Source organism: Mauremys reevesii, linkage group 6, assembly GCF_016161935.1.
Source record: "Mauremys reevesii isolate NIE-2019 linkage group 6, ASM1616193v1, whole genome shotgun sequence".
In the NCBI taxonomy this organism is placed as follows: domain Eukaryota; kingdom Metazoa; phylum Chordata; order Testudines; family Geoemydidae; genus Mauremys; species Mauremys reevesii.
This window is the reverse complement of record NC_052628.1, coordinates 108022509-108029536: the sequence shown is the minus strand read 5'-3', so window position 1 is coordinate 108029536 and position 7028 is coordinate 108022509. Positions and strand designations below refer to the sequence as shown.

At 39.3% G+C, this 7028-nt stretch overlaps 1 long non-coding RNA gene across 1 annotated transcript; it reads right to left on the bottom strand.

Annotated features, from left to right (window-relative positions):
- Positions 1-430: 430 nt before the first annotated feature.
- On the bottom strand, positions 431-6756 carry LOC120407565. Its single transcript, XR_005600112.1, has 3 exons — positions 6661-6756; positions 6343-6475; positions 431-486 (listed from the first exon to the last, which is right to left on the bottom strand). It is a non-coding gene; the product is annotated as an uncharacterized LOC120407565 (long non-coding RNA).
- Between the last annotated feature and the right edge of the window lie 272 nt (positions 6757-7028).

Genomic DNA, 7028 nt, shown 5'->3' with positions numbered 1-7028 from the left:
TGTGCTTCTGTAAATGCTCTGCCCTTGTCTCTTCCAGTCACTTTTTTCAAAGCTGTTTATCACTCATATTAATGAAAGGAGTGACACTGATTTACTAACTCCGAGGACAATAGCAACATCCTTTCTCAAGATGATGTTTACTTGGATTAGGTAGCCTACAGTGGTCAAATATAGGTTGCTCTTGAGATTCGTGAATACAGTCTGTCATTACAGTATATGTGGAATCTGAATAATAATTGTCACTGGTATATGAACCTGGCTGGCTTGTGTCTCATTACATTATTGTTTTGCTGAATACCACTTTATTAAGATGGGGAACCATGCAAAAATTGGTTTTAGTTCTATGATCAGAGCTCCCAGAAGATATGGGATGTTTATGCCAGTTAGTACAGCCATGATTCTAGTAATTGAAGGTCTACCTTTAATGTTGACAGGACACAAACTTGACATTTTGTTTGCTTGTAGTTCTTTATTTTATTTCCATCTCTGGAAACAAACAAACAAACCATGAATGATTACATATAAATCAACCAGCATCAATAGCAGCAGCCTAACAATCCTGAATAATTTGTATACAAAACTGCTATTAATATCAACCCTACAAGAATGAACTGTGTGAGAGAGTGAGGGAGAGAGAGGTATAGGGCTAAATAGTTCCAAGGATCTTTCTCAAGTTGAGGAAAAACTTATTTTCCAGTACGTAGGTGGGTCATTCAAGTGTGATATATTCTCACCATGAAGCAAATTACCTGTCCACAAATGTTACGTTTTAGTATATGGAATTGTTGTATTACACACAGGCAGGGAGGAAAAACCTTTGTCTCTAGGATCATTTGTTCTGTACTGTTAAATTTGAAGAACTCTTAACATACAACTTGATTTTATATACTGCTCTAAAGCTTGTACTATTTTAGGTAAGTCCAGTCATTCATATTCAAATGTAAATCAGACATTAATGCAAAATGAAATTTGCCTTACACCTGGTGTTGACCATTTGTTCCATATCCAACACAATAAAATAAACATAAAGATACACTTGGATGTCTTTTGGTCAATGCAATTTATACTCATCTTCATTTTGGGTCCAAGCCAGCTTTCAATGAGGGCTTTATGCTGTTTGTGTTAAAAGTGGTATAATCCTAAATCTGTGATCCAGTCCTTTCTTTATGAAAGCTTTCCACAGGATGAGCCCTACTGAGTTAAAAGGGCCTTGCTAGCTCTGGTTTCCCATTGTAATAAACCCTTACAGCGCTGTTACGGTGCTACACACAGTCAAAGCACTGTACAAATATTAAGTAACTAATCATTATACTAACCTGTGGCAGTTTTAGCCTTTATTAAAAATTCTTATTACATAGCACTAAAACCACCCAATTTAGTTTAACATAAATTGAAAACTGTTACTGAAAGTCTTTCTCTGTGTGCTTGGGGGAGGGAGGAATCAATAGTACTCATTTGCTTCAGTGGTAATGTTCAGGTTTTATTGAAGAGAAAATCCAACTTTTGGTAAGAAAAATAATTGCTGTTATTACTCAGCATAGTTTAGGATAAGTGCAATTGAAAACTGTATCTTGCCTGAAATTATAGCTGCTATTAAAGGCCATAGTTCACCGTTTGGAGGGGACAAGTTTTGAGGAAAGGGAATGTGTGCAGTATGGTCTTGTGGTTCAGGTACTGGCCCGGGACTAGGGATACCTGGCTTCAATCCTGAATCTGCCACACTTTCCATGTGACTGTAGACAAATTACTTGGACACCAGGTCAGTAAGGACATGAACAGCCCCTTTAACTGCAAGTCAGGTGACCTATATTTCATTCCAGACCTAAATCTATTGATATGTAATACCCTGGATAACTTACAACCTGTCTGTGCCTCAGTTTCTCCATCTGAAAAAAAGGAGCTGATGCTTAAGGCTTAATTCAGTGGCTTAATTGGCCAACGCATATACATAAAGTGAGGCACATGCCCAAGTACCTTTTCATACCAATTGTCTGTAGGGTCAATTTAAACTGTGTAAGTATTTTGGGCAGGGGTGATCTCCTGTGATGTTTGTACAGCACCTAACAGCACTTTTGTTGAGGTTCCTAGGCACTAGTGTAATGCATAGAATTTGTAGGGAAGCTGCTTGGGGTAATGGACTTGATCTTTTCTTTTCTACCACGTGTGTGATGGAAGTGTAAAAGCTGTTAACATTACTCTGCACTGATAGCACCTTCCATCTGAGGATTTCATTTCAAAGCACTTTACAGACATTATTGACTTCTGCCTCACAACACACCTATGAGGTAGGTTCCATTGTCCCCTCAAATGGAGAAACTGAGAGACGCAGGTAGCGAATTGCCCAGAGTGGTGCTAGGTAATCCATGTCAGGGCTGGAAATGGAAGCCAGATCTCTTGCCTCCTCAGTCTTCTGCTGGAATCATAAGAGCAACATTCCTCATCCTGACACTAGATAGGGTTATATCTGTCAGACTTCTTGTAACACTCTCTTTAGTTAAACAAATGATGATTTTTTTTCTTTAACACTTTTTACCTCTGAGTACATCAAATCCTCAGTGGATATTACACGGAGTAACGCTATGAAGCCTTAGAATTCCTAATCTTAATAATGCAGCCTGGCCATGCATATACTCTCCTATGATGGGCCATCTGTGCCACTAGTCATGCCAAGTTAGCAAAACTCGTCAGCTGACTCAGAAAAGGTGAGAAGGAAGCGAAGTCTCTAAATACTATTAAACTGAAGTAATATGTCCAATGGCACCAACACTGAGGCTAGATGAACAAAAATAAATCAAAAGGGAAGTGGCAGAAAATTGCAAGATGGTGGAATATCTCACACGTAAGCACTGTTATGTAAATGCATTTTTTAAAAAGCAAGTGATTATGCCCTGGGAATTGCTTTGTGACAGCAGAACGGCTGACACCCTTCACACCATCAGACACTGTGTCAGCCTGAGACACACCCACCCTCTGACAGACATTTGATCCCAGGGATGCATTATCTCTCTCACTGGCAGCTTGGTGCACCACAAAGCTATGCAAATAGTGTTCCTGTTATACAAAAACTGCCATGTCAATTTCAGCTCCCTTCAGAGCGCACACTACAGAAAAAAAAAATCCCCACCACCTAAAGTCTCATTTTGCCTTGGGGGAAAGAATATTTTCAGGCTTCTAAAAGGGTATCACAAACAGTGGAAAATACAAAATCACAGATAAAAGGCCAGTGGGGTGCTTTATTTTTAAGATAAAGCTATTAAGGGCAAGGCTAAGAGAGCTGGCGTACAATACTTAGCTTACATTCAGAGGCAAAAATATCATTTCTAGTTCTGTAACTGTCATAAGGCAGAAAGTCTCACTGGCTGGCTTGCATTTTCTCAATGACTAAGTAGAAATTTTAAAAGGAAGGAATAAGACTGTTTACACATACCCGTGTGTACTATGTAAATGTAGGTGTTTGTGCGAGCAGTGGTGGCTATTTAAAAAAAAAAATCAACATTTCTCATCAGTTACCACACTCTGGTCTGGGAGATATTAGTTCTTATTCTATTCTTTCTGTTCAAAGTGAAATGAAAAACTCTGTGGGGTAATTCTTGGTGACCATTGTGTTTTTAATTTTGTTTGCTGCACTTATAAAATCTGTGGTGGGCACCTTGAAGTATCCATTATAATTGGCACTGGGGGACAAAAGCCCCCCAGATACCAGCCTTCTATTTCATTTATTCATAGTTGCATTTTTGTAATAATTATGGATTACTATTAAACATTTGTATTACTGTTGAGCCCACCGCCCTATCCGGATTGGGACTCCACAGCGTTGTGCATTGTAAAACTGATAAAGAGAAAATCACTGTAGGTCTGCTGCATTGTTCTGATTCAGACAAAACAATATACCCATGTTCATATATACCCATGTTCAATAGGAGGAAGCCACTTACAAGGTTCTGGTGCAGAACTCTAATATTACTATTGATCATGTTTTTTATGGTAGTGCCTAAGGGCCAACCAAGAATGGGGCTTGATTGCGCTAGGCGCTGTACAGAGTAGTAGATGGTCCCTGCCCTACAGAGCTTAGTCTGAATAGAAATACAGACACAGGGTGGGGAAGAGTTGAACACACCAGCAACGTGAACAAGGCTATGGCAGCAAACAGCTGTTCATTCCACGATTTTTGTTTTAATTATGAAAAAGAAACAAAACCAAGAAATAGGCAATATTTCCACGTTGTGCTGTGTCTGTCCTTTACTAGCTGAGAAGTTTTACATCTGTAAATAATTTGTTTGCTTTTCCTTAGCATGAACAATACAAATGGAAATCTGTCCAGGTTTTAAAAAAAAATACTGTCATAGACAAACATAATGCAGTTATCCTCTAAGAAATGAGGCAAATATGCTTTTGTTGAATTTTTTTATGCTGTTAGTGTTAAGTTTTTTTCCAGTTTTACTCCCTGAGGAGAAGGTTGCAGATATGTCTCATTTTTCATACAGGCAGAAATCCCCTTAACATGAATAGGCAGAGAGCCAGATTACCCTAAAATCATTTTTTAAGTTAAAACTAATTTTTGGGTTTTGCTTCTGCCCCTGAGTTCTCCTGCCAATTTTTGTGGGGTTTTATTCAATTCATATTTTTTCTTTGTATCTCCTATGTTTGTGTGAAAGACCTACATAAATGGGGAAAACTGATTGACTATGCAGGGGGCATAATGAAAGTAACAATACACTAAGTGCTGTCAATAGCAGAGAGTATGCAAAATGAAGTTTTTCCTCTGTCAGTTATCACCTGTAACAGAAGGTAGGAAATGTTCAGAAGAAAGGGTGATCTTTAAGTTGATGATGTTTTTATGAACTGAATGTCTCTTCTTTCTCCTGGTATGTTTTTGTTTTGAATAGTACTCAGAAGGAGAGACATTTTGGTAAATCCTGAAGTTGCCAACATCCAGCCAATGAAATTGTTTAAGTTTTATATGACCAAATCATACATCTGGAAATTATTTATATACTGTACATGTCATTTAGAAGTCAACATTTACCAATAGTTATCAATGGTTAACACACACTTCCTATTCTCAAAATAGGAGCAACCTCAAAGGTAATCACTGGCAAATGTTGACTTTATAATGAAGATTGTGGTCATTTAAGATCTATGAGAAGAGAAGTTCTTATACCACTGTCCCGTTTTTTAGTGACTTGAAATAGGAATGAGAATTTTACTCATATTCTATGTTTAGCTTCTGATACCATTAAATATTATTTTATGACAATCTGAAGTGAAAAGGAGAGCTGTATTGTCTGTCTGTTTTGTTAAGACACAAGAACAAAATTTTAAATTGGTGAAATCTTGAAGTTGAACTGGGAGCAGGTTTTTTTCCTAGTGATGAATAGACACTTCAAATATGTGAAGGTTGCTAATATTTTTTTCATGTGTTTCATCTGGAAATGAGGGATGGTCCCAACTGTACTGTATATCCAGAATAAAAGTGTAAGCTAATTGCCTGTATTTCAAAAGAGAAGGTATTGTTTGGACTGAGTTCTACCTGACATTTTACTAAAAGAAAACTGATCCTCGAGACAAAGAAATTCAGCTAACTGGTCACGAGGAAGGACTGGTGACTCCCCTCTGAATTACTTGGTGCTTGAATAAAAATAGAAAAAAACTTCATTAATTATCTTGCTGCTTTAAGTTAAGGGCTCCCTCATAGCTCTACATACCTGTGATGGAGGAGGAGGAGAAGCAGGCACACTGCCCAAGCAGTGGTGTGTCGAGGCATTATGTCTACATAGACAAGAGCAGTGCCTCCATGGGTACTGGGGGCAGCATGGTAAAAGGTAGCAGTTACTTCATCTGTAGAACAGAAGCCCATACACTCCATCTCAGGACTGCAGGTATATGGTCTGAGGGTCTTCGACTGACTCTACCCTCCAGACATGTCCCCTATGCAGTGTCTGAGCACTTCTGGCAGTTCTAGTTTCCCCTGTTGCTCTGAGTGCTCTTCATGCAATGATTTTGCTACTGTCAATGATTGGGATGGGGAGTGGAGATGTTTCAGAAGCTAGCGAGGCTGCAGGGACTCAGAAATAACTTGAGAGGGCAGAAAGTGGCTTGGCTGGGGGTTATGAGGACATTTACTTGTATGGGAGGTGGTCAGGCCAGTGATAGGACTGGTAGCCAGAAGCTGGATTTACCTTCATTCTTATTTAACCCGTTTGGTCATGAGGAATATGTGCAAGATGACGACATTGATGCAGCCCACCTGGTTAAGTGGGAAACCACAACTAATGTCATCAAACTGGCAGCCAAACATCAACTGTTGACCTCCCAGTCAAAAGAGCAACAAAATAAGCCTACCTTTTCAGGGACAACATATTAGGCAGATCGGACCTGGGGTAAAGATCTTCTAATTGAAAGATGAAGCCATCTCATAATCCAAGTGTGACTACCAGGAGAAAATGCTGAAGATGACCAACATCAGTGTTCTCACCTGTCACAAATGATGGAAAAAAACCGTTGCTACAAAATCAATTGCTATATACTTTTAGCCATCAATTACCACTCAAAATACGGACTGCCAATTTATGTGGAGCAGGAGATTAATGAATATGAGATTCTATCTCCTACAGTGCATGAAGGAAAAACTACAATCTCCACGTGCATCTGCAACCATACCATCATTAATGCATATAAACCACCTGGTACGCAGTGGCCTCAACCAGCACTGCAGAATGCACATGACCCTGCTGTGTTTGGGGTGACACACAGTACATCTATGCAGAAAACAACATGGCAAGTGAAGAACTGACATGGGGCAGTGGCAAATGATATGCTCCTCCTTTGTGATGTAAAATAGCATGTCACTTCCTGTTCTGTAAGATGAGGCAGAGGATGCTGCCCTGACCTGCTGATTATCTCTAAAGAGGATACAAGCATACTGACACCCACATTGTACATAGTCCTTGATGACTTCCCAAACAGCCAGGACAGACCAGGACTGAGTGGACTGGACTCGATGACCTCTTGAGGTCCCTTCCAGCCCT